This window comes from Nicotiana tabacum, chromosome 21 (genome assembly GCF_000715075.1).
Source record: "Nicotiana tabacum cultivar K326 chromosome 21, ASM71507v2, whole genome shotgun sequence".
Taxonomy (NCBI): domain Eukaryota; kingdom Viridiplantae; phylum Streptophyta; class Magnoliopsida; order Solanales; family Solanaceae; genus Nicotiana; species Nicotiana tabacum.
Genome location: NC_134100.1, coordinates 32,785,266 through 32,809,876, shown reverse-complemented (window position 1 = coordinate 32,809,876; position 24,611 = coordinate 32,785,266). Strand labels below are relative to the sequence as shown.

At 41.9% G+C, this 24,611-nt stretch overlaps 1 pseudogene; it reads right to left on the bottom strand.

Moving 5' to 3' along the window:
- Window positions 1–305: 305 nt before the first annotated feature.
- LOC107790179 (putative arabinose 5-phosphate isomerase) overlaps window positions 306–24,611 on the bottom strand; it is a 48,519-nt pseudogene continuing 24,213 nt past the window's right edge.

Below are 24,611 nucleotides of genomic sequence, written 5' to 3'. Positions count from 1 at the left end.
AATTTCAATGTATTATTCGGTGAGCACGCACAATGTACTTAAGATTTTAATTTTTGAAAATTTTACGTAGTACTGTTTACTCTTGAATGTATGGAGGAAGCTAGTGCTAGTTCGACTTTAGACGGGGGATGTGCCTGGTGGGGAATAGCGAGATTTGGTCTCTTCCTCTAATAACATGACTATAATCTGTTAATGTTACATTAAGCAAATCATCAGCTTAACAACATGTGAAAAAGAAACCAAAAATATGCAACAACTAATGACTCAAACAATGAAGCAGAGAATGTGTTACATTGGCAAAAAGTTCACAAGCCTACGGAGACCAGCCCATGTAATGTAACAATACCAATCAAAATATTTTGATGGTCAATGACTGGTAAGAATTGAACTGGAGATGGTGGAGACTTCGTTTTCTGCATTGCTTCTGCCGCCATTGCATCAGGACCAATTGTCCTTGGCTTCTTGTACCACCAAAAAACATGTAAAAATAACTTACACAACTTCAACTATTAAATAATAAAATTTTTCACGAAAAGACAATTACAATTTCGTAGTGTTTGCTATAAGAAAAATCTAAAAGTGGCATATCTTCCTTCCCGACATATTGTAGAACTTAAACACCTTACTAGTAATTAGAACAACCTCTAGAGAAAATCCCCATGGTTAACTTGAAATGGCAAGCTATAAAGAAACATCAAAACTAAGATCTCGAGCTTGGAACGAGCGTGAAGAGATTAACGATACTTCTTTATCTTTTGAGTTGTTCTGCCGGATTGATCGCTCAAAATCTTTGGTCTTTATTTGGACCCAATGAAAAAAATGGGTTCACTTCTTATGGACTCGTTGAGAATAATTTTGATCTAGTTAATGGCCTATTAAAAATAGAAGGCACACGGATGAGATCTCCACAAATAGAAAAAGATTGTTGTCAGTTTGATAATGACCGAGTAATCAATGTTAAAGTAAGCATGATTTGATGTTTACAAGATGAAAAGAAACTGACTACAGGAATATATTTTCTCAGGGAACAGACTTGATCATTGCCAACAATTCTTGTTTCTTAGGTAGTGAAAGGATATTTTATAGTAAACCTCCTTGATAGTCCCAATTTCTTTAGCGAATTGTCCATGTATCTGTTGAAGGTGAAAAGGATGAGAAGGTATGAGAAACTACTTCTACAATCACCAACAACGGGCTTTAAAGGCAAAACCAAAAAAACAACTCACTGTACTTGTGTGGCCAGTTAAAAGACCATGTCAAACTTTGATAGTACAAACAAGACAAACACTAACTCGTACTGAAATAAGAAGTTAATATCAAAAAACGCATATGCTCATTGGAAGGAAGTCCGAAATTGACCTAAAAACCTCAATCGATATTTGATGATGATTTTATCAATGCTCACAATGGTGATCTATAAAATCATCTTAGTACTTCATAAGAAAATATAAAGTACCAGGGCGGCAGGGTCTGTAACATTTACTTATGTTTGACGCAGATAAAAATTAAATCACGATATGACACATGATACATGCAGGATTATGCTGAAGCAAAATCAAAGATTCTGTTCAAAATAAAGCAATGACTCCATGTTGAGAACTGCAACTTCTTTGTTTTTCTTTACTGAGAAAAAGAGAGACAGGTCAGCAGAATTGCTCCTGCTCTGATGCTCTAAAACTGCAGTCTACTACAATATTCTGAATTCACATAGAAACACATTTAGCCATTTTCATCCCTACTTTGCCCACTAGAGCAACATAATTTGGTAGATTCAAAAGCCTCAACTCCTACTAACATTTACAAGCATGATTACGTTACATGGTGCATACAGGAGGCAATTGCCACCTGTTCCTTCCAAAAGCTAAGATGCCTTTGAGTATATCATTTATTTCTCTTAAATTTTAATATTGGCACATTTGAAGTTTCAAATGGTATGATAAGAAAGCAATTTTGACCTCCTGTAGTGGTCCACCAAATCTTTGGGGAGAAAGAGTTGAGCTTCTAATGAGAAGAAAAGGCTACAGATTGTTTTGTAAAAGAGAGTCATGCTAGTATCATATATTGTCACGACCCAAAATCTCACCTTAGGCTCGTAATGACACCTACTATTTAAAACTAGGTAAGCCGATTACTTACAACAGTTAAACCAGTTAAACATGATATTTTTAAAACATAGTTTAATATAAATACCGATATGAAGGTGATACAAGCCCACGCGGCAATAATCATAACAATCCTCCCAAGACTAGGTAGTACAGAGTCCCGAACTCTAGATGAATACATAGGAATATCTCAAAAACTAAATACAATATTATTCAGATAACGAATAAATAGTACAATCGAAAGGAAAAGGACTCAAAGGGACTGCAGCGACCAAGCAGCTCTACTTTGAATCCTCACGATCAAGAAGCTAACTCTGCCTGAGTCTGTTATCTCCAATACTTGGATCTGTACAAAAATGTGCAGAAGTATAGTAAGAGTACACCACTGTCACGACCCCAATTTCCCTCCGTAGGATGTCGTGATGGCACCTAATCTCTAAGACTAGGTAAGCCTAACATACATGCAATATTAACAGAGACTTATAAAGAATCTTCAAATAACTCAACCACTATCATATAAAAAAACTCCGTAACTCAACGGAAACACAACTTCCCAAAATCCGACGAATACAAGTCACAAGCTCTATAAGATGGCATAGAATATCCCTATACATCAGTGTCTATAAAAGGATTAGAAAAGAAAATAGACTAGATATAGGGTGACTCCGAGACCTGCGGAGGCCTTCAGGTATACTTTGAAGTCTCCGAACTGAGCTCGTCTTACTGGTGCCTGGACTGGTAGGAGGTACCTGGATCTGCATAAAAAGATGTGCAGAAGTGTAGCATGAGTACACCACAACAGTATCCAGTAAGTGCCAAGCCTAATCTCGGTAGAGTAGTGACGAGGTCAGGTCAAGGCCCTACGGGAATAAATAAGAAACTGAACAGGTATATAACAGTGTAATAATGATAACAATAGAAATAAGACATTAAATAAATACACCGAGGATAGCTATACTGAACTAAGGCAAATAATGCATCACAGAAGAAAACAAGGAATGCTATGGCACAGAACAAAGCAACAAAACAGTAGTGAAGTAATAGAAAAGTATCAACAAGAATCACTACTGAGGTACCGCCTCGTAGTCTCAAATCACAAAACATTTAACAATCTTTCCTTATATCACCACGTGAGCCTTGCATTTAGTTTTGAAAATTATTTTTTCCAGAAATAGCTTCCCGCATTTTAGCTCACCTTTTCACACCGCGTGGCTTCAAGTAGTTCCCCTACTAGCAACACGTGTATCAAGCCTACCTTATCTCACCACATGCGTTTCAACCCCAAATCTTCATACCACCGCATACGTATCAATATCACAACGTATCACAAATTGCACCTCAAGTGCCCAATATAACAACTTGCCAAGAAACCAACAACAATAGTATTTTCACAACAAATAACCCATGGCTCAACCATAATATGCACACGAGTCTCGCAAAAAATACCGGAAGTGAATAACTCAACAAGAATAGTATTTCACAACTTTAGAACCTTGCCTCAATATAAAGCACGACCTTTAAAACTCAATACCAATTTCAACAACAAGATATTCCAAAAATAACAACTTAAAGTAAATAACTCAACGGTTAAATAATGAATAAGGAATAGAGGAAACAATGCTTCAGCTAAACATGTAAAGGCAAATAACAAATAAAAGATAAGACAAGTAGAGCATGTGAAGATAGACTAATGATGATGAATATAACATGTTAAGGTAACTCAATTAAGGCATGGAAGGAATCTACATAGCTCAAACCGGTCAACTTTCACATTTAGCTCGAGTACACACTCGTCACCTTGCGTACACGGCCCTAAGAGGTAATTCCCCTACATAAAGTTAGGCAAGATACTTACCTCAAAACACGCTAACTCAATCCACTAGTAAGCCTTTCCCTTGATTATTCAACTCCGAACGGCTCAAATCTAGACAAAACAACTTCATACCATAAATATAAACTGTAGAAAACTGTTCTGAACAATAAAGTTACGATCTTTAAAAAGAAACAAAAAGTCAACTCAAAAAGTCAACCCGAGCTTGCGTCCCGGAATCTGACCAAAATTATAAAATCCGAATACTCATTCGATAACGAGTTCAAATATACAAGAATTACTCAAATTCGACCTCAAATCGCCTTTCAAATCCCCAAAAATTAGCCTAAGAAGTTTTCACAATTTTCCCCCAAATTTACTACTCAAATCACTAATTAAATAATAAAAATAACTATGAATTCGTGAAATATAATCAATTCCGGGTTAGAGTCACTTATCCCAAAGATTTTCTTGAAAGTCCCTTGAAACATTACCACAAACTGAGCTCTCTAGGTCAAAAATTTAATAATGAAATCAAACCCTCGAACTTAGCTCTTTTCTGCCCAGTGATTCCGTATCTTCGGTCACCCAACCGTATCTACGATGCCGCACCTGCAAAAAAATGATTGCAGGTGCGGTTCCAGTTTAAGTCACAAAATTCCGCTTCTGTGGACCAAACATGCTTTTGCGCTTCCACGTCTGCGGACAAAATGCGCTTCTGCTTATGCGCTACTGCAGACGTTGTCCGTTTCTGCGATCCAAGGCCTCCCTGGTCATATCCGCTTCTACGCTGCATTCCCAACATTGGCGAGTCCGCTTTTGCGGAGCATGGACCGCACCTGTGGTGCCAGCTAGTCATGAAAATTATCTCTTCTGCGGCTCGAGGGGCGCTCTTACGGAGCCGTACCTACGACCCGAAATACGCAGGTGCGATTGCACTAGTCACAACAAAACTTCAGCAATGCATAAGGTCCAAAATTATTCCGGATTCAATACGAATCACACCCGAGGGCCCCAAGACCCCGTCTGAATATACCACCAAGTTCTAAAACACATAACAAACGTACTCGAGGCCAAAAATTACATCAAACAATATCAATTCTACGAATCGCAACCCAATTCAGGCCTATTGAAACTATGAAATCCCGAAATCCAAAAATAATGTTGATTCATACTAAAACAACTTCGATTGACTTCAAATTTTGCACACAAGTCATAAATGACCTGACAGACCTGTTTCAACTTCCGAAATCGGAATCCTACCCCGATATAAATAAAATTAACTCCCGGTCAAACTTTCCAATATTCCAAACCTTCAACTTTCTAACTTTTGCCAATTCAAGCCGAAACGACCTACGAACCTCCAAATCAACATCTAGACACGCTTCTAAGTCCAAAATTACCATATGGAGCTATTGAAACCGTCAAAACTTCATTCTAGAGTCGTCTACACAAAAGTCAAACTACGGTCAATTCTTTTAACTTAAAGCTCTAACTTAGGGACTATGTGTCCCATTTCATTTCGAAACTCACTCGAAACCAAAATCAAATACTCCGGCAAGTCACATAACCATAATACAACATAGAGGAGGCAATAAATAGGGGATCGGGACTAAAATACACAAAACGACCGGCCGGGTTATTATATCCTCCCCCTCTTAAAACAAATATTCGTCCTCGAATGAGTATAGAGACATACCTGAAGTGGTAAAAAAGATGAGGATAGAGACATACCTGAAGTGTATAGAGACATACCTGAACCAAGTCTATACCCAATAGCCTAGCCTCACCCGGCTCAAACCAACCCACCGGAGATCGACACTGCCTCCCATACAATGCCTCATATGGAGCCATCTGAATGCTCGACTGGTAGTTGTTGTTGTAGGCAAACTTCGCAAGCGGCAAGAACTGATCCCAAGAACCCCCGAACTCCATGACACATGCACAAAGCATATCCTCTAATATCTGAATAGTGCGCTCGGACTGTTCGTCCATCTGAGAGTGGAATGATATACTCAACTCAACTCGCGTGACTAACTCACGTTGTACGGATTTCCAGAACCGTGATGTAAAATGCGCACCCCGGTCAGAGATGATGCATACCGGCATGCCATGAAGTTTGGCAATCTCGCGAATATATACCTGAGCCAGCTGCTCTGAAGAATAAGTAGTCACCACTGGAATGAAATGAGCCCACTTGGTCAACCTATCCACAATCACCCACACTGCATCAAACTTCTTTTGAGTCCGTGGGAGCCCAATAACAAAATCCATAGTAACCCGCTCCCATTTCCACTCTGGAATCTCTAGCCTCTGAAGCAATCCACCTAGTCATTGATGCTCATACTTCGCCTGCTTATAATTTAGGCACCGAGCTACATACTCCACTATGTCTATATTCATTCTCCTCCACCAATAGTGTTGCCTTAAGTCCTAATACATCTTAGCGGTGCTCGGATGAAAGATCTTGAGTTTTTGAAAGATCTCCTCACACTCCTCGATCCATCTAAACGGAGCACCTTTCTGGGTCAATTTGGTCATAGGTACAGCAATAGATGAGAAACCCTTTACGAATCGACGGTAATACCATACCAAACCAAGAAAACTCCGGATATCAATAGCTGAAGACGGTTTGGGCAAACTATGCACCACTTCAATCTTCTTCGAATCTACCTTGATCCCCTCACTTGACACTACATGTACCAAAAATGCCACTGAATTAAGCCAAAATTCACACTTTAAAATTTTTGCATATAACTTCTTTTCTCTCAAGGTCTGGAGCACGGTCCTCAGGTGCTTCTCATGATCTTCCTGGCTCCCGGAGTACACACTCGTCACCTTGCGTACACGACCCTAAGGGGTAATTCCCCTACACAAAGTTAGGCAAGATACTTACCTCAAAACACGCTAACTCAATCCACTAGTAAGCCTTTCCCTTGATTATTCAACTCCGAACGGCTCAAATCTAGACAAAACAACTTCATACCATAAATATAAACTGTAGAAAACTGTTCTGAACAATAAAGTTACGATCTTTAAAAAGAAACAAAAAGTCAACTCAAAAAGTCAACCCGAGCTTGCATCCCGGAATCTGACCAAAATTATAAAATCCGAATACTCATTCGATAACGAGTTCAAATATACAAGAATTACTTAAATTCGACCTCAAATCGCCTTTCAAATCCCCAAAAATTAGCCTAAGAAGTTTTCACAATTTTTCCCCAAATTTACTACTCAAATCACTAATTAAATAATGAAAATAACTATGAATTCGTGAAATATAATCAATTCCGGGTTAGAATCACTTATCCCAAAGATTTTCTTGAAAGTCCCTTGAAACATTACCACAAACTGAGCTCTCTAGGTCAAAAATTTAATAATGACATCAAACCCTCGAACTTAGCTCTTTTCTGCCCAGTGATTCCGTATCTTCGGTCACCCAGCCGTATCTACGATGCCGCACCTGCAAAAAAATGATTGCAGGTGCGGTTCCAGTTTAAGTCACAAAATTCCGCTTCTGTGGACCAAACATGCTTTTGCGCTTTCACGTCTGCGGACAAAATGCGCTTCTGCTCATGCGCTACTGCAGACATTGTCCGTTTCTGCGATCCAAGGCCTCCCTGGTCATATCCGCTTCTACGCTGCATTCCCAGCATTGGCAAGTCCGCTTTTGCGGAGCATGGACCGCACCTGCAGTCCCAGCTAGTCATGAAAATTATCTCTTCTGCGGCTCGAGGGGCGCTCTTACGGAGCCGTACCTACGACCCGAAATACGCAGGTGCGATTGCACTAGTCACAACAAAACTTCAGCAATGCATAAGGTCCAAAATTATTCCGGATTCAATACGAATCACACCCGGGGGCCCCAAGACCCCGTCTGAATATACCAACAAGTTCTAAAACACATAATAAACGTACTCGAGGCCAAAAATTACATCAAACAATATCAATTCTACGAATCGCAACCCAATTCAGGCCTATTGAAACTATGAAATCCCGAAATCCAAAAATAATGTTGATTCATACTAAAACAACTTCGATTGACTTCAAATTTTGCACACAAGTCATAAATGACCTGACAGACCTGTTTCAACTTCCGGAATCGGAATCCTACCCCGATGTAAATAAAATCAACTCCCGGTCAAACTTTTCAATATTCCAAACCTTCAACTTTCTAACTTTTGCCAATTCAAGCCGAAACGACCTACGAACCTCCAAATCAACATCTAGACACGCTTCTAAGTCCAAAATTACCATATGGAGCTATTGAAACCGTCAAAACTTCATTCTGGAGTCGTCTACACAAAAGTCAAACTACGGTCAATTCTTTTAACTTAAAGCTCTAACTTAGGGACTATGTGTCCCATTTCATTCCGAAACTCACTCGAAACCAAAATCAAATACTCCGGCAAGTCACATAACCATAATACAACATAGAGGAGGCAATAAATAGGGGATCGGGACTAAAATACACAAAACGACCGGCCAGGTTATTATATCCTCCCCCTCTTAAAACAAATATTCGTCCTCGAATGAGTATAGAGACATACCTGAAGTGGTAAAAAAGATGAGGATAGAGACATACCTGAAGTGTATAGAGACATACCTGAACCAAGTCTATACCCAATAGCCTAGCCTCACCCGGCTCAAACCAACCCACCGGAGATCGACACTGCCTCCCATACAATGCCTCATATGGAGCCATCTGAATGCTCGACTGGTAGTTGTTGTTGTAGGCAAACTTCGCAAGCGGCAAGAACTGATCCCAAGAACCCCCGAACTCCATGACACATGCACAAAGCATATCCTCTAATATCTGAATAGTGCGCTCGGACTGTTCGTCCATCTGAGAGTGGAACGATATACTCAACTCAACTCGCGTGACTAACTCACGTTGTACGGATTTCCAGAACCGTGATGTAAAATGCGCACCCCCGGTCAGAGATGATGCATACCGGCATGCCATGAAGTTTGGCAATCTCGCGAATATATACCTGAGCCAGCTGCTCTGAAGAATAAGTAGTCACCACTGGAATGAAATGAGCCCACTTGGTCAACCTATCCACAATCACCCACACTGCATCAAACTTCTTTTGAGTCCGTGGGAGCCCAATAACATAATCCATAGTAACCCGCTCCCATTTCCACTCTGGAATCTCTAGCCTCTGAAGCAATCCACCTAGTCATTGATGCTCATACTTCGCCTGCTTATAATTTAGGCACCGAGCTACATACTCCACTATGTCTATATTCATTCTGCTCCACCAATAGTGCTGCCTTAAGTCCTAATACATCTTAGCGGTGCTCGGATGAAAGATCTTGAGTTTTTGAAAGATCTCCTCACACTCCTCGATCCATCTAAACGGAGCACCTTTCTGGGTCAATTTGGTCATAGGTACAGCAATAGATGAGAAACCCTTTACGAATCGACGGTAATACCATACCAAACCAAGAAAACTCCGGATATCAATAGCTGAAGACGCTCTGGGCAAACTATGCACCACTTCAATCTTCTTCGAATCTACCTTGATCCCCTCACTTGACACTACATGTACCAAAAATGCCACTGAATCAAGCCAAAATTCACACTTTAAAATTTTTGCATATAACTTCTTTTCTCTCAAGGTCTGGAGCACGGTCCTCAGGTGCTTCTCATGATCCTCCTGACTCCCGGAGTACACCAAGATGTCGTCAATAAACATAATGACGAATGAGTCAAGATAGGGCTGGAATACACTGTTCATCAAGTCCATGAATGTTGCTGGGGCGTTGTTCATCCCAAATGACATCAAAAGGAACTCGTAATGACCATACCGAGTCCTAAAGGCAGTCTTCGAAATATCCAGATCCCGAATCTTCAGTTGATGATAGCCTGACCACAAATCAATATTTGAGAACACTCTAGCACCATATAACTGATCAAATTGGTCGTCAATGCGTGGCAATGGATGCTTGTTCTTCTCTGTAACCTTGTTCAACTGACGATAATCAATACACATACGCATAGAACAATCCTTCTTCTTTACAAATAAGACCGGAGCACTCCAAGGTGATACACTAGGCCGAATGAAACCCTGATCAAGCAACTCTTGCAACTGCTTCATTAACTCCTTCAAGTCTACTAGGGCCATACGATATGGTGGAATAGAGATGGGTTGAGTTCCTGGCAACAAATCAATACCAAAATCAATATCCCTATCGGGCGGTATGCCCGAAAGATCCGCCGGAAATACATTTGGATAGTCTCTCACTATCGGAACTGACACGATGGTAGGAGTATTAACATTGGCATCTCTCACAAAGGCTAGATATGCCTCACACCCTTTTCCAACCATCCGATGTGCCTTAAAGAAGGACACCACCCTGCTAGGAACATAGTCCAAAGTACCCCTCCAATCCAACCGCGGCAAACCTAGCATAGCCAACGTCACAGACTTGACGTGACTATCAAGAATAGCATGATAGGGCGACAACCAGTCCATGCCCGAAATAACCTCAAAATTTACCATACTGAGAAATAATAGGTCAGTTTTGGTCTCAAAAGCACCAAGAACAACTAAACACGACTGATACACACGGTCAACAAAGATGGAATCACTAACTAGCATGGACACATAGACAGGAGAACTCACAGAATCACAGAATATACCAAAATATGGAGCAAAGTAAGATGATACATAGGATTAAGTGGAGCCTGGATCAAATAAGACTGCTGCATCTCTATGACAAACCGAAACAATACATATGATAACTAAGTCAGATGCAACCGCCTCCGTCCTAGTCGGAAGAGCATAACATCTGGCCTGGCCTCCCCCTCTAGGGCAACCCCTACCCACTCGACCCCTACCTCTAGCTGGCTATGCAGGTGGAGTGGCAACTGGTGCGGTAACCATAGCCTGAGAAGTCTAGGGACCCTGTGGAATATGTGGAGCCTGAGTGGCCGATGGAGGTGCACTAAACCTGAGTCTGGGGAAGTCCCTCACCATATGATGAGTGTCACCACACTCAAAACAAGCTCTCGGAGGATGTGACTAGTGAGGCTGTCTCAGGCCTAGTCAATTGGACTGACTGCTAAAAGCACCACGTGCAGGAGGTGCACTAGACAGTGGCGGTGCATAATGGGCAACCTGAGACCTGGGAGTGGCCAGAATACCGCTGGAAGCTTGAAGTGCTGAATGAACAAGACGGCTCACATAGCCTCTACCATAAAGGGCTGCAACTGGGGCACGTGCACCACTATATTTGCCAGAATCTCAAGGCCTATTGGCCTCCCTCTCCTCTCTCTCCCGTCCCCATATACCCTCCAATTTCCGAGCGATCTCCACCACCTGCTGGTATGGGTTGTTAGTCTCCAACTCTCGAGCCATCCTAAATTTAATATCATGGTTGAGCCCTCGATAAATCAACGGACTCGCTCCCTGATTGTGGAGACTAAGGCTAGTGCATATTGGGACAACTCGCTGAACCTAACAACATACTCTGACACGGTCATAGCACTCTGGCACAACTTCTCAAACTCTGCACGCCATGCATCATGAAGGCTTTGAGGAACAAACTCTTTCATGAACATCTCTGAAAACTGAGCCCATGTGAGTGAAGCTGCCTCGACTGGGCTACCCAACTCATACGCTCGCCACCACTAATAAGCCGCTCCCTTAAGCTGGAACATAATGAAAGCAACCCCACTCGACTCCACAATACCAATAATATGGAGGATACAGTGGCATCTCTCAAGAAAACCCTGTGCATCATCTGAAGCTAAGCCACTAAAAGTAGGAGGGAGGTACTTCTTGTACCTCTGGAGCCTGAACTGCTCCCCTTCAGATGTTGCTGCCCTAACCTCGGGCTGAACTGGGATAACCGGCTACACTAGTATGACCTTTGGGACCTGGTCAACCAGGACCCGCTGCTCTGGGATACGGGCGACGGGAGTCTGTGCTTCTCCCCCGCCCTGAGATATGGAAGAGGAGAAATTGGAAACAACCCTGCTCGAGCTAGAGTGCCAAACATGCTCAAAATTGGGTGAGGGTTTCCTGAAGTGCAGGGCTAATAACAAGCGTCTCAGGTGCCTGCCCTCAAATTAGAGCTAATGGTGGCTCCTCTGTGGCAGCTCGGGCAGGTGCTCTAGCTGCACCACGTGCCTATCCTAGGCCTCTACCTCGGTCCGGGGCTCTCGCGGCTCTATCAGGGGGCGCGAGTGTCTGATCATCAGATCCATCTGTACGTGTCCTCACCATCTATGAGGGAATATAAAGATAGAGATTTAGAATTTCGAAGTCAACAATTTCGCATGATAAGAAATCAAAGAAGTAAAACTTTTCCTAACAACCCCATAGCCTGCAGAAGATAAGTACAAACGTCTCCGTACCGATCCGAGAGACTCTACTAAACATGCTTATGACTCGTAACACCTATGAACTTAGATCTCTGATACCAACTTGTCACGACCCCAATTTTCCTCCATCGGATGTCGTGATGGCACCTAGTCTCTAAGACTAATATACATGTAATATTAACTTAGAATTTATAAATAACCTTCAAATAACTCAACCATTATCATATAAAAAAACTCTGTAACTCAACAAAAACATAACTTCACAAAATCCGACGAAAAGAAGTCACAAGCTCTATAAGATGGTACTGAACATCCCTATACATCAGTGTCTATAAAAAGATAAGAAAAGAAAAATATACTAGATAGAGGGTGATTCCAAGGCATGCGAACGTTGGCAGGTATACCTCAAAGTCTCCGAACTAGGCTCGTCTCACTGGTGCCTGGACTGGTAGGAGGTACCTGGAGATGCAAAAAAAGATGTGCAGAAGCGTAGCATGAGTACAACACAATGGTACCCAGTAAGTACCAAGCCTAACCTCGGTAGAATAGTGACGAGGTCAGGTCAAGGCCCTACGGGAATAAATAAGAAACTAAATAGGTATATAACAGTGTAATAATGATAACATTAGAAATGAGACAGTAAAGAAATACACCGAGGATAGCTACACTGAACTAAGGCAAATAATGCATCACATAAGAAAACAAGGAATACTATGGCACAGAACAAAGCAACAAAACACTAGTGAAGTAATAGAAAAGTATCAACAAGAATCACTACTGAGGTACCGCCTCGTAGTCTCAAATCACAAAACATTTCACAATCTTTCCGTATATCACCGCGGGAGCCTTGCATTTAGTTTTGAAAATCATTTTTCCCGAAATAGCTTCCCGTGTTTTAGCCCACCTTTTCACACCGCGTGGCTTCCAGTAATTCCCCTACTAGCAACACGCGTATCAAGCTCACCTTATCTCACCACATGCGTTTCAACCCCAAATCCTCATACGACCGCATGCGTATCAATATCACAACGTATCACAAATTGCACCTCAAGTGCCCAATATAACAACTTGCCAAGAAACTAACAACAATAGTATTTTCACAACAAATAGCCCATGGTTCAACCACAATATGCATAAGAGTCTCACAATAATAACCGGAAATGAATAACTCAATAAGAATAGTATTTCACAACTTTACAACATTGCCTCAATGTAAATCACGGATTTTATAACTCAATACCAATTTCAACAACAAAGTATTCCAAAAATAACAACTTCAAGTAAAGAACTCAACGATTAAATAATGAATAAGGAATAGAGAAAACGATACTTCAGCTAAACATGTAAACGCAAATAACAAATAAAATATAAGACAAGTAGAGCATGTGAAGATAGACTAATGATGATGAATATAATATGCTAAGGTAACTCAATTAAGGCATTAAAGGAATCTACATAGCTAAAACCAGTCAACTTTCACATTTAGCCCGTATACACACTCGTTACCTGCGTACATGGCTTTCACATATCACAATTAACACAAACCAATACCAATCCTAAGGGGTAATTCCCCCACACAAAGTTAGACAAGACACTTACCTCAAAACACGCTAACTCAATCCACTAGTAAGCCTTTCCCTTGAATCTACTCAAAACAACTTCATACCATAAATATAAACTATAGGAAACTATTCTGAACAATAAAGTTACGATCTTTACAAATAAACAAAAAGTCAAATAAAAAAGTCAACCCGGGGTTGCGTCTTGTAACCCAACCAAAATTACAAAATCCGACCACCCATTCGATAACGAGTTCAACCATACAAGAATTACTCAAATTCGTCCTCAAATCGCCTTTCAAATCCCCAAAATTTAACCTAAGAAGTTTTCACAGTTTTTCCCAAATTTCCAACTCAAATCACTAATTAAATAATGAAAATAACTATGGATTCGTGAAATATAGTCAAATCCTGGATAGAATCACTTACCCTAAAGATTTCCTTGAAAGTCCTTCGAAACATTTCCACAAACCGAGCTCTCTAGGTCCAAAAATGAATAATGAAATCAAACCCTTGAACTTAGCCCTTTTCTGCCCAGTGATTCCGCATCTACAGTCACCCAGTCTCATCTGCGACACCGCACCTGCGGAAAAAATATCGCAGGTGCAGTTCCAGCTTAAGGCACGAAATTTTGCTCTTTTTGACCAAATACGTTTCTGCGCTTCTATATTTGCGGACAAAATGAGCTTCTGCGGACGCTGTCCACATCTACTATCCAAGGCCTCCCTGGCCATATCCGCTTCGGCGATGCACTCCCCTCACTGACGAGTCCGCTTTTGCGGAACATAGACTGCATCTGCGGTCCCAGCTGGTCATGACAATATTTGTTTCTGCGGCTCGAGGGCTGCTCTTGCAGTGCCGCACCTGCGACCCAAAATGTGCATGTGTGATTACACCAGTCAAAGCAAAACTTCAGCAATGCATAAGTTCCAAAATTGTTCCAGATTCAATTTGAATCACACTCAAGGCCCCCAGGACCGCGTCCAAATATACTAATAAGTTCTTAAACACATAATGGACCTACTCGAGACCGTAAATCACATCAAACAATATCGATTCTACAAGTCACAAGCCTATTGAAACTATGAACTTCCGAATTCCAAAACTAATGCCGATTCATACCAAAATGACTCCGATTGACTTCAAATTTTGTGCACAAGTCATACATGACATGACAGACCTATTTCAACTTTCGGAATCAGAATCTAACCCCGATATCAATAAAGTAAACTGCCGGTCAAAATTTCCAATCTTCCAAACCTTTAACTTTCTAACTTTCGCCAATTCAAGCCGAAACGACCTATGGACCTCCGAATCCACATCCGGACATGCTCCTAAGTCTAAAATTCCCATACGGAGCTATTGGAACCATCAAAACTCCATGCCGGAGTCGTCTACATAAAAGTCAAACTACAATAAACTCTTTTAACTTAAAGCTCCAACTTAGGGACTATATGTCCCATTTCACTCCGAAACTCACACGAAACCAAAACCAAACACCCCGGCAAGTCAAATAACCATAATACAATATAGAGGAGGCAATAAATAGGGTATCAGGGCTAAAATACTCAAAACGGTTGGCCGGGTTGTTACATCCCCCCTCTTAAAACAAATATTCGTCCTCGAACGAGTATAGAGACATACCTGAAGTGGGGAAAAGATGAGGATAAGGGCTACGCATATCATGCTCGGTCTCCCAAGTCTCCTCCTCGACCGGTTGACCCCTCCACTAATCCTTCACTGAAGCAATGTTCTTCGACCTCAACTTCCGGACCTGTCTGTCCAAAATAGCTACCGGCTCCTCATCATAAGACAAATCCTTGTCCAACTGGACTGAGCTGAAATCCGACACATGAGTCGGATCACCATGATACTTTCGAAGCGTAGAAATAAGGAATACCGGATGAACTGCAGCTACACTAGATGGAAGTGCAAGCTTGTAGGCCACCTCCCCAATCCTCTCAATAATCTCAAAAGGTCTGATATACTTAGGGCTCAACTTGCCCTTCTTCCTGAACCTCATAACACCCTTCATGGGCGAAACCCGGAGCAGGACCCGCTCCCCAACCATGAATGCAATGTCGCTAACCTTCCGATCCGCATAACTTTTCTGTCTTGATTGGGCTGTACGAAGTCGATATTGAATCAATTTAACCTTTTCCAAAGCATCCTGAACTAGGTCTGTACCAAATAGCCTAGCCTCACCCGACTCAAATCAACCCACCGAAGACCAATACCGCCACCCATACAAGGCCTTATATGGAGCCATCTGAATGCTCGACTGGTAGCTGTTGTTGTAGGCAAACTCCGCAAGCGGCAAGAACTGATCCCAAAAACCCCCGAACTCCAAGACATATGCATGAAGCATATCCTCTAATATATGAATAGTGCGCTCAGACTGTCCATCCATTTGAGGGTGGAATATTGTACTCAACTCAACTAACGTGACTAAAATAAACTCTGTATGCTGGTTAGAGATGATGGATACCATGATGTTTGACAATCTCACGAATATAGACCTGAGACAGCTCTTCTGAAGAATAAGTAGTCGCCACTTAAATGAAATGAGCCGACTTAGTTAACCTTCCCATAATCAACCATATTGCATCAAATTTCTTCTGAGTCTGTGGGAGCCCAACAACAAAATCCATAGTAACCTACTCCCATTTCCACTCTGGAATCTCTAGCCTCTGAAGCAATCCACCTGGCCGCTGATATTCATACTTCACCTGCTGACAATTTAGGCACCGATCCACATACTCCACAAATTCTTTCTTCATTCTCCTCCACCAATAGTGCTGCCTCAAGTCCTGATACATCTTAGCGGCACCTAGATGAATAGATTACCACGAACTGTGGGCCTCCTAAAGAATTAACTCGCACAAACCATCTACAATGGGCACACATAGCCGGCCCTGCATCCGTAACATACTGTCATCCCCAATAGTGACCTTATTGGCATTGTTTTGCTGAACCGTGTCCTTGAGGACAAGAAAATGGGGGTCGTCATACCGACGCTCTCTGATACGATCATATAGAGAAGACCAAGAAACCACACAATGCAAAACTCGACTCGGCTTCGAAACATCAAGTCTAACAAATTGGTTGGCCAAGGCCTGAACATCCAATGCTAATGGCCTCTCCATTGCCGATAGATATGCCAAACTGCCCAAGCTAAATGCCTTATGACTCAAGGCATCGGCCACCACATAGTTCTTAAGCAACTCTAACCATATACATTTCCGCAAGTTAAGGTCCTTTTGTTTGAAAAGATGTTGTAGACTCCGGTGGTCGGTATAGACATCACAAGGGACACCGTACAAATAGTGCCGCCAAATCTTCAAGGCATGAACAATAGCTGCTAACTCAAGGTCATGGACATGATAATTCTTCTCATGTAACTTTAACTTTCTAGACACGTAGGCAATAACCCTACAGTCTGGCATCAACACCGCGCTGAGGCCAACACGCGATGCATCATAGTACACAATGTAAGACCCCAAACACGTAGGCAACACCAACGCTGGGGCTATAGTCAAAGCAGTCTTGAGTTTTTGAAAGCTCTCCTCACACTTTTTGGTCCATCTGAACGGAGCAGCCTTCTGGGTCAATCTTGTCATAGTTGCAGCAATATATGAGAAACCCTCTATGAATCGATCGTAATACCCTACCAAACCAAGAAAACTCTGGATCTCAGTAGCTGCAGATGGTCTGGGCCAACTCTGCATCGCTTAAATCTTTTTCGGATCTACCTTGATCCCCTCACTCGACACTACATGTCCTAAAAACGGCACTGAATCAAGACAAAATTCACACTTTGAAAATTTTGCATACAACTTCTTTTCTCTCAAGGTCTGGAGCACGGTCCTCAGGTGCTGCTTATGATCCTCCCGACTCCGGGAGTACACCAAGATGTCATCATTAAACAAAATATGCATAGAACACTGTTCATCAAGTGCATGAATGTTACTGAGGCATTGGTCAGCCCAAATGACATCACAAGGAACTCATAATGACCATACAGAGTCCTAAAGGTAGTCTTCGGAATATTCGAATCCTGAATCTTCACTTGATGATAGCATGACCGCAAATAAATCTTTGAGAACACTCTGGCACCCAGTAGCTGATCAAATAGGTCGTGAATGTGTGGCAATGGATACTTGTTCTTCATTGTAACCTTGTTCAATGACGATAATCAATACACATACGCATAGAACCATCCTTCTTCTTTACAAGCAAGACCGGAGCACCCCCCAAGGTGATACACTGGTTCGAATGAAACCCTTATCAAACAACTCTTGCAACTACTCCTTTAACTCCTTCAACTCCGTTGGGGCCATACGATACGGTGGAATAGAGATGGGCTGAGTGCCCGTCAACAAATCAATACCAAAATCGATATCCCTATCGGGCGGCATGCCCGGATGATCCGTTAGAAATATATATGGATAGTCTATCACTACCAGAACTGAATAAACGGTAGGAGTATCAATACTAACATCTCTCACAAAGTCTAAATATGCCTCACACCCCTTCCCAACCATCCGTTGTGCCTTAAGGAAGGACACAACCCTGCTAGGAACATAATCCAAAGTACCCCTCCACTCCAACCGCGGTAAACCTGGCATAGGCAATGTTACCGTCTTGGCGTGACAATCATGAATAGCATGATAGGGCGACAGCCAGTCCATGCCCAAGATAACATCAAAATCTTTCATACTGAGCAACAATAGGTCAACTCTGGTCTAAAAACCACCAAGAACAACTAAACACGACCGATACACACATTCAACAATGATGGAATCTCCCACTGGTATGGACACATAGACAGGAGAACTCAAGGAATCACGGGATATACCCAAATATGAAGCAAAGTAAGATGATACATAAGAATAAGTGGAGCATGGATCAAATAAGACTGATGCATCTCTATGACAAACTGGAACAATACATGTGATAACTGAGTCAGATGCAACCACCTCCGTCCTAGTCAGAAGAGCATAACATTTGGCCTGGCCTCCCTTTCTAGGGCGACCCCTACCCGCCCGAGACCCACCTCTAGTTGGCTGTGCAGGTGGAGTGGCAACTGGTGTGATAACCACGGCCTGAGAAGTCTGGGGACCCTGTGGAATACGTGGAGCCTAAGTGGCCGGTGGAGGTGCACCCCTACTGAGTCTAGAGCAGTGCCTCACCATATGACGAGTGTCACTACACTAAAAACAAGCTCTCGGGGGATGTGGCTTTTGAGACTGGCTTGGTCCTGATTGGCTGGACTGACCGCTGAAAGCACCCCATGTAGAAGGTGCACTAGACAATGGCGGTGCATAATGGGCAACCTAAGACCTGGGAGTGGCCGGAACACCGTTGGAAGCTGGAAGTGCTAAATGAACAGGACGACTCACATAGCCTCTACCATGACAGGTTGCAACTGGGGCACGGGCACCACTATATGTGCCAGAATCTTGAGGTATCTTGGCCTTCCTCGCCTCTCTCTCTCGGCTCCACATACCCTCCAATCTCCGAGCGATCTCCATCACCTGCTAGTATGGGGTGTTATTCTCTAACTCTCGAGTCATGTTGAATCTAATACCGTATTTGAGCCCCTTAATAAATAGACGGACTCGCTCCTTGAATGTGGAGACTAAGGCTGGCACATGTCGGGACAACTCACTGAACCTGACACTATACTCTGACACGGTCATAGCACCTTGGCACAACTGCTCAAAATATGCGCGCTATGCATCATGAAGGCTCTGGGGAACAAACTTTCTCATGAACATCTCTGAAAACTGATCCCATGTGAGTGAAGCTACCTCGGTCAGGCTACCCAACTCATAATCTCGCCACCACTGAAAAGCCACTCCCTTAAGTTGGAACGTAATGAAAGCAACCCCACTCGACTCCACAATACCCATAGTACGAAGGATACGATGGAACTCCTCAAGAAAACCCTATTCATCCTCTAAAGGGCTGAAAGTAGGAAGGTGGTACTTCTTGTACCTCTTGAGCCTGAGCTTCTCCCCCTCAGATGTTGTTGCCCTAACCTCGGGATGAACTGGGATAAATGGCTGCACTGGTATGACCTCTGGGACCTGGTCAACCTGGACTCGCTACTCTGGGGTACTGGCGGTGGGAGTCTGTGCTCCTCCCCCGGCCTGAGATGTGGCAGGATCAAGTGGAATCAGCCCCGCCTGAGCTAGAGTGCCAGACATGCTCAAAACCTAGGCGAGGGTCTCCCGAAGTGTGGGGGTAGTAACAGGCATCTCGGGTGCCTGCCCTCCAACTAGAACTACTGGTGGCTCCTCTATGGCAGTTCGAGCAGGTGCTCTGGCTGCACCACATGCCCGTCCTCGGCCTTTGGCCCTGCCCCGAGCTCTCGCGGCTCTAGCACGAGGCGTGGGTGTCTGATCATTAGATCCAGTTGTGCGTGTCCTCACCATCTGTGAGAGAATAGAAAACTAGAGATTTAGATTTTCAAAGTCAACAATTTCGCACAATAAGGAATCAAAGAAGTGAAACTTTTCCTAAAAATTCCACAGCCTTCCGAAGATAAGTACAGACGTCTCTGTAACAAACCGCGAGACTCTACTAAACCTGCTTTTGACTCGTAACACCTATGAACCTAGAGCTCAGATACGAACCTGTCACGACTCCAATTTTCCTCCGTAGGATGTCGTGATGACACATAGTATCTAAGACTAGGAAAGCCTAACACACATGCAATATTAAGTCACAATTTATAAAGAACCTTCAAATTACTCAATATTAAGTCAAAATTTATAAAGAACCTTCAAATTACTCAACCACTATCATATAAAGAAACTCCTTAACTCAACATAAACACAACTTCCCAAAATCCGGCGAATACAAGTCACAAGCTCTATAAGATGGTACAGAACATCCCTATACATTAGTGTCTATAAAAGGATAAGAAAATAAAATAGACAAGATAGAGGGTGACTCCGAGGCCTGCGTACGCCGGCAGGTATACCTTGAAGTCTCTGAACTGGGCTCGTATCAGTGGTATACCTTGAAGCTTGGACTGGTAGGAGGTACCTGGATCTGCACAAAAAGATGTGCAGAAGCGCATAAGCGTAGCATGAGTACACCACAACGGTACCCAATATGTGCCAAACCCAACCTCGGTAGAATAGTGATGAGGTCAGGTCAAGGCCCTACGGGAATAAATAAGAAACTGAACAATTATATAGCAGTGTAAGAATGATAACAATAGAAATGAGACAGTAAAGAAATACACTGAGGATAGATAAACTAAACTAAGGCAAATAATACATCACAGAAGAAAACAAGGAATGTTATGGCACGAAACAAAGCAACAAAACACTAGTGAAGTAATAGAAAAGTATCAACAAGAATCACTACTGAGGTACCGCCTCGTAGTCTCAAATCATAAAACATTTCACAATCTTTCCTTATATCACCGCGGGAGCCTTGCATTTAGTTTTAAAAATCATTTTTTCCCGAAATAGCTTCCCGCGTTTTAGCACACCTTATCACACTGTGTGGCTTCAAGTAGTTCCCCTACTAGCAACACGCGTATCAAGCCCACCTTATCTCACCGCATGCGTTTCAACCCCAAATCCTTATACCAGCGCATGTGTATCAATATCACAACGTATCACAAATCGCACATCAAGTGCCCAATATCACAACTTTCCAAGAAACCAACAACAATAGTATTTTCACATCAAATAGCCCATGGCTCAACCATAATATGCACGCGAGTCTCACAATAAATACCGGAAGTGAATAACTCAACAATAATAGTATTTCACAACTTTATTACCTTGCCTCAATGTAAATCACGGCCTTTATAACTCAATACTAATTTCAACAACAAGATATTACAAAAATAACAACTTCAAGTAAAGAACTCAACGGTTAAATAATGAATAAGGAATAGAGGAAACAATACTTCAGCTAAACATGTAAAGGCAAATAACAAATAAAAGATAAGATAGCTAGAGCATGTGAAGATATACTAATAATGATGAATATAACATGTTAAGGTAACACAATTAAGGCATGAAAGAAATCTACATAGCTAAAACCGGTCAACTTTCACATTTAGCCCGTGTACACACTTGTCACCTTGCGTATATGGCTTTCACATATCACAATTAACAAAAACAAACACAAGTCCTAAGGGGTAATTCCCCCATACAAAGTTAGGCAAGACACTTACCTCAAAACACGCTAGCTGAATCCACTAGTAAGCCTTTTCCTTGATTATCTAACTCCGAACGGCTCGAATATAGCCAAAACAACTTCATACCATAAATATAAACTATAGGAAACTATTCCGAACAATAAAGTTACGATCTTTAAAAAGAAACAAAAGTCAACTCAAAAAGTCATCTCGAGCCCGCGTCCCGAAAACCGACCAAAATTATAAAATCCAAATACCCATTCGATAAGGAGTTCAACCATACAAGAATTACTCAAATTCAACCTCAAATTGCCTTTCAAATCCCCAAAATTTAGCCTAAGAAGTTTTCATAATTTTTCCCCAAATTTCCAACTCAAATCACTAATTAAATGATGAAAATAACTATTGATTCGTGAAACATAGTCAAATTCGGGTTAGAATCACTTACCCCAAAGATTTCCTTAAACATCCCTCAAAATATCGCCACCAACCGAGCTCTTTAGGTCCAAAAATTAATAATGAAATCAAACACTCAAACTTATCCCTTTTCTTCCTAGTGATTCCGCATCTGCGGTCACCCAATCGCATGTGTGATGCCGCACCTGCGAAAAAACCATTGCTGGTGCGGTTCCACCTTAAGTCATGAAATTCCACTTCTGCGGACCAAACGTGTGTATGTGCCTCCACATCTGCGTACAAAACGCGCTTCTGCGCATGTGCTTCTGTGGACGATGTCCGCTTCTACGATCCAAGGCCTCCCTGGCCATCTCCGCTTCTGTGATGCATTCCTTGCATTGACGAGTTCGCTTCTGTGGAACATGGACCGCACCTGCGGTCCCAGCTGGTCATGACAATATTCACTTATGCGGACTGAGTGACGCACCTGCGGCGCTACAACTATGACCTGAAATGCGCAGGTGCGATTGCACCAGTCACAACAAAACTTCAGCGATGCATAAGGTCCAAAATAGTTCCGAATTCAATCCGAATCACACCCGGGCCCCCCGGGACCCCATTCGAATATACCAACAAGTTCTAAAACATATAATGGACCTACTCAGGGCCAAATATCACATCAAACAACATCGATTCTATGAATCTCAACCCAATTCAAACCTATTAAAACTATGAACTTCTGAATTCCAAAACTAATGCTGATTCATACCAAAACAACCCCGATTGACTTCGAATTTTGTACACAAGTCATAAATGACATGACAGGCCTATTCCACCTTTCAGAATCGGAATCCCACCAGATATCAATAAAGTCATATCCCGGTCAAACTTTTCAATCTTCCAAACTTTCAACTTTCCAACTTTAGCCAATTCAAGTCGAAACGTCCTATAGACCTTCAAATCAACATCCGAACATGATCCTAAGTCCAAAATCACCATATGGAGCTATTGGAATCATCAAAACTCCATTCCGGAGTCGTCTACACAAAATTTAAATTATGGTCAACTCTTTCAACTTAAAGCTCTAACTTAGGGACTATGTATCTCATTTCACTGCGAAACTCACCCGAAACAATAACCAAACACCCCGACAAGTCACATAATCATAATAAAACATAGAGGAGGCAATAAATAGGTTATCGAGGCTAAAATACTCAAAACGACTGGCCGGGTCGTTACAACCACGGTCGATACCCAATAAGTATCATGACTAACCTCTGTGGAGTAGTGACGAGGAATAGTCAAGACACCCACTAGTCTAATAAACTGAACAGATATAAGTACACGAACCTAATAATGGGAGCAAGAATCAATAAATGGCAACAAGAAATAAACATGTGATAACAACAGTAAAGTAATCAACACACTGTTAAAGTACTAGTGAAACCAAATAAGGTAAAAAAAAATGATAATCGAATAATCAAGTCTTTCTAGTACAAGTTTCACAACAGAATTTCTCCGAGATACCTTGTCTCAAAATCACAAGTCACGAGTCTCGAATCACAAATCATATGCTCACAGTACCTCATGTCCACATTATTAATCACGATCGCACGGACAACTCATATGCCAATATCTCAATCTACCCAGTGTAGTCACAGACTCACTATCACAATCCGCTCGGCGTGATCATAGACTCAATATCACAATGGAAGCAGATAATACAAGGATACATGTTCATGATCAATGAATGTCAAGTTTCATACTCCTGAACTGGTGTAAGTGGCATGAACTTCAATCATTACTCTAAACAGATAAATAACTCTCAACCCAAACAGATAAATAACTCTCAACCCAAATAGATAAATAACTCTCAATAACTCCATCTTCAATTAATTTCTTATGAATCAACTTAACAATGAAAGGCATGATGTATACTAACAACTTCAATTGAACGCATAAAAGAGTAACTCAACAATGATGGAGAGAACATGTACTAATAACTTCGGTTAAAGCATAATAAACTTGATAATGAAAGATATAGCATGTAATAGTAACATCAATTAAGACACATAAGAGCAAACTCAACAATGGAACCTAGAGCATGAAATAACGTCTACAATCTAAGCATATAAGAATGAGCTCAACAACAAAAGATGTAACAAGTAATAACAACTTCTAATTAAATGCATAAAGTAACCTAAGAGTCTAAACCGGTCAATTTTGCAACATATAAGCC